The 12,730-nt window shown below is 41.0% G+C and overlaps 1 protein-coding gene across 1 annotated transcript in view; it reads left to right on the forward strand.

The window, feature by feature from the left end:
- clybl (citrate lyase beta like) overlaps positions 1–12,730 on the forward strand; it is a 131,835-nt gene that overhangs the window by 53,967 nt on the left and 65,138 nt on the right. The window lies entirely within an intron of this gene.

Consider the following 12,730-nt stretch of genomic DNA (forward strand, 5'->3'; position numbering starts at 1 on the left):
CCCTCAAGACTTTCTCTGTATTTAGCACCATCCATCATTCCTTCAATTCTGACCAGTTTCCCAGTGCCTGCCAATGAAAAACATCCCCACAGCATGATGCTGCCACCACCATGCTTCACTGTGGGGATGGTGTTCTTGGGGTGATGGACAAAGAGCCCAATTTTAGTCTCATCTGATCAGAGTACCTTCGTGTTTGCTTATTTTTTTCTTTAAGCAGTTGGTTTTTCTGGCCACTCTTCCGTAAAGCCCAGCTCTGTGGAGTGTACGGCTTATAGTGGTCCTATGGACAAGATACTCCAATCTCCACTGTGGAGCTTTGTAGCTCCTTTTGGGTTATCTTTGGTCTTTTTGTTGCCTCTCTGATTAATGCCTTCCTTGACTGGCCCTCTCTTGGCAGGTTTGTTATATATTATTTTCATTTTTTTATAATTGATTTATGGGCTTCGTGGGAAGTTCAACGTTTCGGATATTTTTTTAGAACCCAACCCTGATCTGTACTACTCCACAACTTTGTCCCTGACCTGTTTGCAGAACTCCTTGGTCTTCATGGTGCCGCTTGCTTGGTGGTGCCCCTTGCTTAGTGGTGTTGCAGACTCTGGGGCCTTTCAGAACAGTTGTGTATATATACTGAGATCATGTGACAGATCATGTGACACTTATATTGCACAGAGGTGGACTTTATTTAACTAATTATGCGACTTCTGGGGGTAATTGTTTGCACCAGATCTTATTTGGGGGCTTCATCTGAAGAGGAGTAAGGATCGGACCAAGATGCAGCGTGGTAAGTGTCCATAATGTTTTTAATACAGACAAATGAACACTCGAACAAAAACAATAAACGATAACGTGAAATCTACAACAACCGAAACAGTACCGTGTGGCGCAAACACACACACAGAAACAAACACCCACAACCCAACAGTGAAACCCAGGCTACCTAAGTATGATTCTCAATCAGAGACAACTAACGACACCTGCCTCTGATTGAGAACCATACTAGGCCGAAACAGAAATCAAACATAGAAAAACAAACATAGACTGCCCACCCCAACTCACGCCCTGACCATACTAAATAAAGACGAAATAAAGGTCAGAACGTGACACATTTCCATATATTTTTGATAGCTGCATGTGTGACAACTCCACCAGTCCTATTTATGAAATCATTTGCAAAGATTATTTACAGAGAAAATCTAAAGTGTATGTATTTTTATCAATTAGTATATTAACTATAATATTTGTAATATTTATTTATTTTCTGGTAGATTAAACTGAAATTGCAACCAACTATCTATGGCTGTTTTAAAAATAGAGATATTTTGAAAATGATTATTTAATTTTCAAATAACCGAAAGTGAGAGGTTGTAGTCAGAATAAAGGGAAAGGGGCAATTTTTGAACATGGGGTTTACTAATTACATGACTAATCTGCTAGAGAACCAATTTGGATTGAAGTATAACTTTTGTATGACTGAAGCATTTAGTGAGAGGTCTAATTCTTTAATATTTAATCATTTCTACCCTCCGAATTCATATTCATCACATTAATTGGCCCTTTAATTTTGTCTGGCTTTACCGTTCAAAATAAATTGAATATGTTTTGCTCATATAATTTAAAAAACAAGTTGCTCAGTGTAGCCAAGGCCATAATCAAATAGGTAAACTGGGAGAGTTAATCAATGTGATATTTCCACAAAAATGACAGGTATTTTCCTTTCCATGGTAGCAAGATCTTATCTATTTTTGTTGTCTTTCTATTCAAATGTATTGTAGTGAGATAATTTCTTTCTTTCGGGATATCAATACCCAGTATGCCCCCTTCACCGTCAGACCATTTTATTGGTGAACTACACGGTAATGTAAATGTTTTTTTTTATTTTTTATGATCCAATATATAATATAGTACACTTATAATTTGGTTGTAATCTAGAGAGGTTAGATAAAGTATCTAGATCCTATCTGAGGCTGTGGAGTGTGCCTTATTGTGGATTTAAAAGAATACGTAACTCATCAGTGTACAATGACACATTTGGTTTTAAGCCCTGGATTTCTAGCCCCTTGATATTATTGTTGTTTGATCTGATTTTAATAGCTAACATTTTGATGACCATAGTAAATAGATATGCTGTTAGTGGACAATCTTGTTTTACTCCTCTTCACAGTTAAATACTTTCTGAGAAGTAGCCATTATTTACTATTTTACACCTGGGGTTACTATACATAACTTTAACCCATTGTTTAAAAGATTCTCCACAATTTTAAATATTCCAGGGATTTACCTATAAATTCCAGTGGTACTTTATCAAAAGCCTTTTCAAAGTCAGCTATGAATACCAGGCCTGGTTTCCCAGATTTTTCATAGTGTTCTATTGTTTCCAGTACTTCTCTTGTATTGTCTCCAATGTATCATGTCTCCATGTAAAAAAAACTGTCAGATTCGGATGAATAATATCCGACGATACTTTTTTATATTTTTTATTATATGCGCTATGCATTTTGCTAGAATGTTTGCATCACAACACTGAGGGGCCTCCAATTTTTTTAATGGATTGGATTTTTATATTTCCCGCTTGGGTGTTTCAGTAATAATGAAATCAGACCTTGTTGAGTATCTGATAATCTACCTAGGAGTGGTTAAAACATGCTAATAACGGTCCTCTGAGTACATCAAAAAAGGTTTGGTGTACCTCAACTTCTCTACCATCCAGCCCTGTCTGGAATAAAACCCTTTTGTGAGAAAAATACTCATTCTGATTGGCTGGGCCTGACTCCCCAGTGGATGGACCTGGCTGTCAAGTGGGTGGGCCTATGCCCTCCAAGGGCTGCACCACTGCCCAGTCATATGCTTCCATAGATAAGGGCTTAATGAATCCATTTCAATTGACTGATTTCCTTATATGAAAGAAATCATTGAAATTGTTGAATGTTGCGTTTATTTTTTTGTCAGCATATAAATAAATTATCTGGGCTCCCAAAATACTGATCTCCATAATATAAGCAACTTTTTGAAAGCTAATTTTCTCAGCTAGCTGTTACCAGAATCTGAACCATCCTTTAACTGGAACAGAATATGGAAGTATCCCTTACCAAAAATACAGGCTTCTGGCAAACCTTTGGCCAATTTGCCAAAAATGTCCAGCAAGGTCATATTTTCACATGCAAATTAAACTCCGCAAATAAATAAATGTCCTCTCACTGTCAACTGTTTATTTTCAGCAAACTTAGCATGTGTAAATATTTGTATGAATATAACATGATTCAGTAACTGAGACATAAACTATACAAGTTCCACAGATGTGTGAATAACAGAATTGGAATGATGTGTACCTGAACAAAGGGGGGGGGGGGGGTCACAATCAAAAGTAACAGTCAGTATCTGGTGTGGCCACCAGCTGCATTAAGTACTGCAGTGCATCTCCTCGTGGACTGCAACAGATTTGCCAGTTCTTGCTGTGAGATGTTACCCCACTTTTCCACCAAGGCACCTGCAAGTTCCCTGACATTTCTGGGGGAAATTGCCCTAGCCCTCACCCTCCGATCCAACAGGTCACAGACATGCTCAATGGAATTGAGATCCTGGTTCTTTGCTGGCCATGAAAGAACACTGACATTTCTGTCTTGCAGGAAATTATGCATAGAACGAGCAGTATGGCTGGTGGCATTGTCATGCTGAAGGGTCATGTCAGGATGAGCCTGCAGGAAGGGTACCACATGAGGGAGGAGAATGTCTTCCCTGTAACGCACAGTGTTGAGATTGCCTGCAATGACAACAAGCTCAGTCCGATGATGCTATATGACACACCGCCCCAGACCATGACGGACCCTCCACCTCCAAATTGATCCCGCTCCAGATTACAGGCCTCAGTGTACCGCTCATTCCTTCGACAATAAACGTGAATCCGACCATCACCCCTGGTGAGACAAAACCGTGACCCATCAGTGAAGAGCACTTTTTGCCAGTCCTGTCTGGTCCAGCGACGGTGGGTTTGTGCCCATAGGTGACGTTGTTGCCTGGTGATGTCTGGTGAGGACCTACCTTACAACAGGCCTACAAGCCATCAGTCCAGCCTCTCTCAGCCTATTGCGGACAGTCTGAGCACTGATGGAGGGATTGTGCATTCCTGGTGTAACTAGGGCAGTTGTTGTTGCCATCCTGTAGCTGTCCCGCAGGTGTGATGTTCGGATGTACCAATCCTGTGCAGGTGTTGTTAAACAGTGTCCACCTGATGGCTCTTTTTGTATTTCTCGCGCAAAAGACAGAGGTAGCCATTTTTCCACCCGGTCTTACTGAAAAAAGCTCTGTCCCGGTTGATATATTATCGAATAGATATTTGAAAAACACCTTGATTATAAACAACGTTTGCCGTGTTTCTGTCGGTATTATGGAGCTAATTTGGAATATTTTTCGGCGTTGTCGTGACAATTTCCGGTCATTTTCTCAGTCAAACTAACGGAGCTTTTTGGCTACCAAAATAATTTTTCTGGAAAAAAGGAACATTTGCTATCTAACCTTGAGTCTCGTGAGTGAAAACATCCGAAGGTAAACGATTTAATATGATTGCTTTTCTGATTTTCGTGACCAGATTTCCTGCTGCTAGCTAGGCATAATGCTAGGCTATCGATAAACTTACACAAATGCTTGTCTTTGCTTTGGCTGTAAAGCATATTTTCAAAATCTGAGATGACAGGGTGATTGACAAAAGGCTAAGCTGTGTTTGAATATATTTCACTTGTGATTTCATGAATACGAATATTTTCTAGTAAGATCTTTTGTCCGTTGCGTTATGCTACTTAGTGTCAGTTGATGACAATTCTCCCAGTTCCGGGATGGGTAGTTACAAGAGGTTTTAACTTCCTGACTGATATCTTGAGATGTTGCTTCAATATATCCACATAATTTTCCTCCCTCATGATGCCATCTATTTTGTGAAGTGCACCAGTCTCTCCTGCAGCAAAGCACCCCCACAACATGATGCTGCCACTCCCGTGATTCACGGTTGGGATGGTGTTCTTCGGCTTGCAAGCCTCCCCCTTTTTCCTCAAAATATAATGATTGTCGTTATGGCCAAACTGTTCCATTTTTGTTTCATCAGACAAGAGGACATTTCTCCAAAAAGTATGAACTTTGTCCTCATGTGCAGTTGCAAATGGTAGTCTGGCTTTTTTATAGAGGTTTTGGAGCAGTGACTTCTTCCTTGCTGAGCTGCCTTTCAAGTTTTAGGACTGTGGCTATAGACACTTTTGTACCGGTTTCCTCCAGCATCTTCACATGGTCTTTTGCTGTTGTTCTGGGATTGATTTGCACTTTTCTCACCAAAGTACATTCATCTCTAGAAGACAGAATGCGTCTCCTTCCTGAGCGGTATGATGGCTGCGTTGTCCAATGGTCTTTAACCTGAGGAGTGTAGGGGGCAGTATTTTGATGTTTGGATGAAAAACGTACTCAAATGAAACTGCCTATTTCTCAAGCCCAGAATCTAGAATATGCATATAATTGTCAGATTAGGATAGGAAACACTACTTTCCAAAACTGTCAAATATTGTCTGTGAGTATAACAGAACTGATATTGCAGGTAAAAACCTGAGGAAAATCCAACCAGGAAGTGCATAAGGGAAACGAATCTCCCTGTTCCATTGCATGCCTTCCCTCCATTTAAAGGGATATCAACCAGATTCCTTTCCCTACGGATTTGACATGGTGTGAACTGTCTTTAGACATAGTTTCAGGCTTTTATTCGGAAAAATGAGGAGAACGATCACATCTCGTCAGTGGATGGCTTGGTGCCAGCAGAATTTTGCGGAGGTATTTGGATATAAAAATAATCTTTATCGAAAAAAATTGACATTTATTGCGCAACTGGGAGTCTCGTGAGTGCAAACATCCAAAGATCATCAAAAGTAAGCGATTCATTTTATTGCTTTTCTGACTTTCGAGACCGATCTACTATGCTGCTAGCTGTTTGTAATGTTTTGTCTGCTGAGAGAGAAGTCCAAACATAAACGCATGGAAAGGTTTTGCTGTAAAGCTTTTTTGAAATCTGACACGCTAGGTGGATTAACAACCAGCTAAGATTTGTTTTGCTATATTGCACTTGTGATTTCATGAAAATTAAATATTTTTTGTAATTTAATTTGAATTTGGCGCTCTGCAATTCAGCGGATGTTGACAAAAATGATCCCACTAATGGGATGGGTGCGCCAAGAAGTTAAACTTGCATACTATTTTTTGTACAGATGAACGTGGTACCTTCAGGCATTTGGAAATTGCTCCCAAAAATGAACCAGACTTGTGGTCTTGTGAGGTCGTGTCTGATATCTTTAGATTTTTTGATGATGTCAAGCAAAGAGGCACTGAGTTTGAAGGTAGCCTTGAAATACATCCACAGGTATACCTCCAATTGACTCAATTTATGTAAATTATCATATCAGATACTTCTAAAGCCATGACATCAATATCTGGAATTTTCCGAGCTGTTTTCAGGGGCAATGAAAGTCAGTGTTTTTCTCCCCCCCAAAGCTCTGTCCCCAATCTCAAAAAATATGTTTATCGGTTTTGCTCATTTTTTTTATTTAACCTTTATTTAACTAGGCAAGTCAGTTAAGAACAAATTCTTATTTTCAATGACGGCCTAGGAACAGTGCCTGTTCAGGGGCAGAATGACAGATTTCTACCTTGTCAGCTTGGGGGTTTGAACTTGCAACCTTCCGGTTACTAGTCCAACGCTCTAACCACTAGGCTACCCTACCCTCAAACTTTGGAATCAAAGAGGTCAGGTTTCACTAAATCATCTTTACAAAGCTGTCCATTAATTGGCCTTGACCTCTGCATTTAAGTACATAAATAAATAAATGTTAGAAACATAGCTAGACTAACCTTATAGCTGTAGACTTATCATATAGGTATCAACTTAGGAAGTGCCTAAGCAACACACCAAGTAGGAAAACCATAGATATGGCATTAGAGACAATGCCATGATAGTCATTTTACCAAAACATTGGACATACAGTGGGGCAAAAAAGTATTTAGTCAGCCACCAATTGTTCAAGTTCTCCCACTTAAAAATATGAGAGGCTTTTAATTTTCATCACAGGTACACTTCAACTATGACAGACAAAATGAGAAAAAGAAATCCAGAAAATCACATTGTAGGATTTTTTTATGAATTTATTTGCAAATTATGGTGGAAAATAAGTATTTGGTCACCTACAAACAAGCAAGATCTCTGGCTCTCACAGACCTGTAACTTCTTCTTTAAGAGGCTCCTCTGTCCTCCACTCGTTACCTGTATTAATGGCACCTGTTTGAACTTGTTATCAGTATAAAAGACACCTGTCCACAACCTCAAACAGTCACACTCCAAACTCCACCATGACCAAGACCAAAGAGCTGTCAAAGGACACCCAAAACAAAATTGTAGACCTGCACCAGGCCAGGAAGACTGAATCTGCAATAGGTAAGCACCTTGGTTTGAAGAAATCAACTGTGGGAGCAATTATTAGGAAATGGAAGACATACAAGACCACTGATAATCTCCCTCGATCTGGGGCTCCACGCAAGATCTCACCCCGTGGGGTCAAAATGAGCAAAAATCCCAGAACCACACGGGGGGACCCCATTTTGTGGCAGACTATTTAGTTTGCAGCACATTTGCCACAAACACATTTTTGTAAGGGATGATCTTTTGTAAGGGTACAAAGCTAAATAAAACATTTGTCTGAAAAAAGAGGGAGCTCTGGGAAATTGTTGTCCAAAAAGTTTTGACTCATCTGTCCATAGAACATTCTTCCAAGAGTCTTGATGATCATCCTGGTGCTTCCAGGTGCTTTTCGGCAAACTTGAGATGAGTTCCATTTATATCTGGCGAAAACCAAACACTCCATTCCACAGTAAGGTCCTTGGTGGTAGTAGTGTGATTTTTTGGGGATGCTTTGCTGACCTGGACAACTTGTCTTAATAGAAGGAGCAATAATTCTGTTCTGTATAAGAGAATTCTACAGGAGCATGTCAGGCCATCCGTCTGTGAGCTGAAACTGAAGCGCAGCTGGATGACGCAGCAAGACAATGATCCAAAACACACAATCAATTCTGCATGTTCATGCTTGAAAAACCACAAATGTCACTGAGTTAAAGCAGTTCTGCATGCAAGAGTGGGCCAAACTTCCTCCACAGTGATGTGAGAGACTGGTCAACTACAGGAAGCTTTTGGTTGCAGTCATTGCAGCTAAAGGTGGCGCAACCAGTTATTTAGTGTAAGGGGGCTATTACTTTTTCACACAGGGGCATTGGGTGTTGCATAACTTTTTTCATTAAATAAAATAAGTATGCATTTTTGTTATTTGTAAACTCAGGTTCCCTTTATCTTTTATTAGGTTTTGGTTGAAGTTCTGATATTCCAAAATAGAGAACATCAGAAAGGGGGCAAATACTTTTTCACATACTGAATTTTGAATTAGAGTTCCCAATTTTTTAATCTTCCTTTTTGTTAAATGAGAAAGGCGTTAGTCATTGAAGTGTATGTGCGCATGACATTGGTGTGTGTACACCTTCACTTTCTTTAGCCCCGCTGACCGGATACCTTAGTCTGTCCAGTCAGCTGTAGGTCTCCCCTTGAAAGTGTCTCCATAAAAGTTTGTGTGTGTGTCCAGACCTACGTCAACCATGGGCCTCGGCCATGTGGCTCTCTGTAAAAGTGTGGTGTGTCTGATTTGTGCGTGTGTGTGTGTATATACTCTGTTCTCTCTGGACCTCTGTAAGCTTATATCCCATGTGGCTCTTTATAAAAGTGTGTGGGTGGGTGGGTGGGTGGGTGGGTGTGTGTCTATCTATAAAGGGGTGCAGTGCGGATCATTAAAGCAGTCGCCGTTTCCTAAGGGCCACCATATGGGAGGCAACTGGAGGGGCCTAGAGCTGTCTGTCACTCTCCCACACACACACACCAACATACAGACTTCACATCAATCTTGTGGACTGTAAACAGTGCATACACACACATACAAAACATTAAAAACACCTTATATAAAACACCTAATATTGAGTTGACCCCCCCCCCCTCCCCCTTTACCCTCAGGACAGCCTCAATTTGTCTGGGCATGGAATCCGCAAGGTGTCTAAAACGCTCCACAGGGATGCTGGCCCATGTTGACTCCAATGTTTCCAATAGTTGTGTCTAGTTGGCTAGATATGCTTTGGGTGGTGCACCATTCTTTATACACATGGGAAGCTGTTTAGCGTGAAAAACCCAGCAGCGCTGCTGTTCTAGACACAAACCGATGCTTCTGGCACCTACTACCATACCCCATTCAGACACTTAAGTCTTTTGTCTTGCCCATTCATCCTCTGAATGGCACGCATACACAATACATGTCTCAATTGTCTCAAGGATAAAATAAAAAGCTGTTAACCTCTCTCCTCCCCTTCATCTTCACTGATTTGAAGTGGATTTAACAAGTGTCATCAATAAGAGATCATCACTTTCACAATTCACCTGGTCAGTCTGTGTCATGGAAAGAGCAGATGTTCTTAATGTTTTGTACACTCAGTGTAGAGAGCCGCAGGGACAAGGCCTATGGCTGACAGGTTTGGACAGACACAGGGTGCACACACACTGTTGAGCAGAAATAGTTGACCATTCAGCAGCTCTGCATGACTTTTGAAAAGACCTGCAATTATTTGCAATGTCTTAACAAGGTGAAGGGAGCTTTGAAGAGAAGGAGGAAAAGAAAGGAAAGAGGGTGGGGAAATAATAACAGAAGGTGAGATGGAGCGAGGATTGAAACGGGAGAGAGCGGGAATGGAAGGAAGGAGAGGGGGAGAGTGGCTATGTAAGGAAAGTGAGAGGGAAAGGTGGAATGGGGTCTGTTCTCACACAGACAGACACTTCTGGTCTCTGGGCCAGAAGCAGGACGTTTTTAACTAGTGTTTTTAATTAGAACACATTTCTTTCCTGCTGCCTGCTCTCTCTCTCTTCCCCTTTCTCTCTCTTTCTTACACTGGTTAATTGGAGACAGGTGTTCCCCTCTTTCTCTTCCCCCAGTCAGCCGTTTCTCCTCTTATTCCCTACTTTTCTTCACATTCTTCACATTAAAAAAAAAATATATAATTATAGGAGACTCGTGATAAAAGTGTTAAAATAATGTCCCAGTTGATGATGTAGGCCAGGGATGCAAACTAACAAGAGGATGGTACACTAACGTATTTTTTATTTATTTTAATTAGAGGAATTTATAGAACACAGCAGTAGTCTTGCCTAAAGCACTTTATTTTGCATTGTTTCTCCTCAACATATCCACAATACACTCAGACACATACACACAAACACGTGCACACACATAAACACACACAATGGGTGTGGGAGCCAATCCCATGATGTGCACGTCTGTCTGCATTCATCTGTCACTCTCTGTCTGTCTTCCGGTGTGACTGTCTGTGTGCCGACCTGCATTCGTGTCCATGTGTCCCTGCATAAGCATGTCTGTGGTGTTATCCCCAATGCCCAATGTCAGTAAAGCTGTAAATCCTTGTCTTATGTACCTTCCTCTCTTGCTTCTTACTATTGATACAGGCCCAAGATCCTCCAGCACTGATTTGCCCCTAAAAGATGGACTTACTTTGTTCCCCATTGTGTGGAAACCTTTAGCCGGCCTTTTCTCCTTGTGTGATGGACAAGGCTTATCGGAGGATAATAGGCGGAACTCTTTTGTCTTTTGACAATTCTCACACAAATTCGGGGCTGTGGTTTATTCGTCGCTGCCACGCTATTGGGTGTGTACTGAGGATTGAAAGGGGAAAGAGAGAGAGGGAGATGGGCCTCTCTTCTCCTCCTCTGTCTACTTTTTGTCCTTTACCGCCGACACCTCTTTTTTGTTCCCACCTCTCATTCATTTCTCGGCTTCCCCTCTGTGAAATAAACACTTCAGCCGGCCCGGAAACATTTAATCTGGGCCCCTTTTGAAGAGGATGAATTGAAACTTGTCCTACTCACCGCCACCTTATTCTTCTTCTTCCTCACCCTATGGATGGAAATGGTTGTGAAGTGTGGCTTGAAGAGGTGTTTTTGGTCAATAGTGAATAACATCTGGAAGGGTACTCGGATTGAGTGCTATTAACTGATAGAAGTCTCTCTGCCATAGAGGAACAATAGACAGGCACAAGTAATTCTCCATGAAAAGAGCCATGGTGATAATTGAGTGGAATTCTATGGTCTTTCTTTCCCAAGTACCTAAAGCCACAATATGGAGTTTGTCTTTCCACCACGAGGGCAGCCCCGCAACTTAGTTTGCTGTAAAACTTTAAAGAAGGATGGGGCTGAAAAAAGCAACCACTCTCAAATTATTAAATGATGCTATTGATGCAAGGACTGACAGTCCATGAGATTGACATAATAGTTTTGCTGCTGTATTGTACATGGTTTGTTTACAGACTCAAATGACAACACGAAGAATGAGTAATACAACCTTTTTTGGATTTACGATATGGTTTTTGATCAACTTGTAAGGTATTTATCAGTAAAATTCTTCCGCATTCAATGGGTATATACTGTATATATCATTGAGAGACCATTGAAATGACCATTGAGTAGCAGGACATATCCTAGATTGTGTCTTCTATTACATTTTACATTTTAATACCCACTCACGATAACCTCTACTGGTGTGTATCCTGGCTCGACTGGATACTCTCCACACAAATAAAAGCACATAAACATGTTCTCTGGTGTAATCAGAGAGGGGTTGACCATCTTCTCTACAGCCAGTCAGAATATACCTGTCATTTGTTACCACTCCAACACATTTTCCCAGTCCAGTGAGAATTTGTATTGTATTGTGTGGTGTAGTGGGGGTAATCTATGTGTGTTATCTCATGGGGGGTACTCACTATGTCTGTCTACAGGCCAGAAATGGGCCTCTGATGATTTTCTAAAGGTCCACCCTGTAAATATGAAAATAAATACCTTTAAGTGTGTGCATGTCTGTGTGTGTATTTGGGGGAAAGGGGAATCGGGTAATATTGTGCTAAGCCCCCAGCCAGCAAGCGTTACTTTTTATGTTGCTGTAGCAACGTGTCTCTTGTGAGGTTGTGACCTCAGATGATTACAGTACAAAGCCTATTGGGCCTCGAAAACCCCTTTGAAGATGAGAAGTCTTTGATGGTTTGTATTTATGTAAATCTCCCCGATATGATTTAACCAACTGAGATTGAATGGGGAGATGATTAAAATTGCCCCTATTTGAGAAATCTTTCAATGGAGCCGTTACTCTTTGTTTTTTTAAGAATGCGTTGTATGTGTGCGTGCATGTGTGATATTTGTGTCTTTTATTTAGGAAAATAGCACCACTTTATCAGGGCTTATTTATATCAGCTCTTCTCTCCCAGAGGGAGGAATAGACGGTGGGAGGGAGGGGGAGAGAGAGGAGGGGGACATGGCGTTACAGATTTCTATTGGGCTTTTCTCCCCTTTTCCATCTCTCTCCCTCTCTCTTTTTTTAACAGGCCTTGGAAGTGAATATCTGACGGAGAGAGTTTTTCTGTGTTTCCAGATGATAGATTTAGGAATTTGGGCTACCCCACTGGCAGTCCAGAGCTCGCTGTGAACTCTTCTGTTGAAAATAAAGAATCTTAGTTGAGCTTAGTTATTAGTGGGAACCATGCAGAATAAAGGGCCCCTGCAAAGTGTCATATCACAATGATTGTTGCACAAATCTCACTATTCTCTTCCACCGAGGGGGCACAC

The sequence above is a fragment of the Oncorhynchus masou genome, chromosome 29 (genome assembly GCF_036934945.1).
Source record: "Oncorhynchus masou masou isolate Uvic2021 chromosome 29, UVic_Omas_1.1, whole genome shotgun sequence".
In the NCBI taxonomy this organism is placed as follows: Eukaryota; Metazoa; Chordata; class Actinopteri; order Salmoniformes; family Salmonidae; genus Oncorhynchus; species Oncorhynchus masou.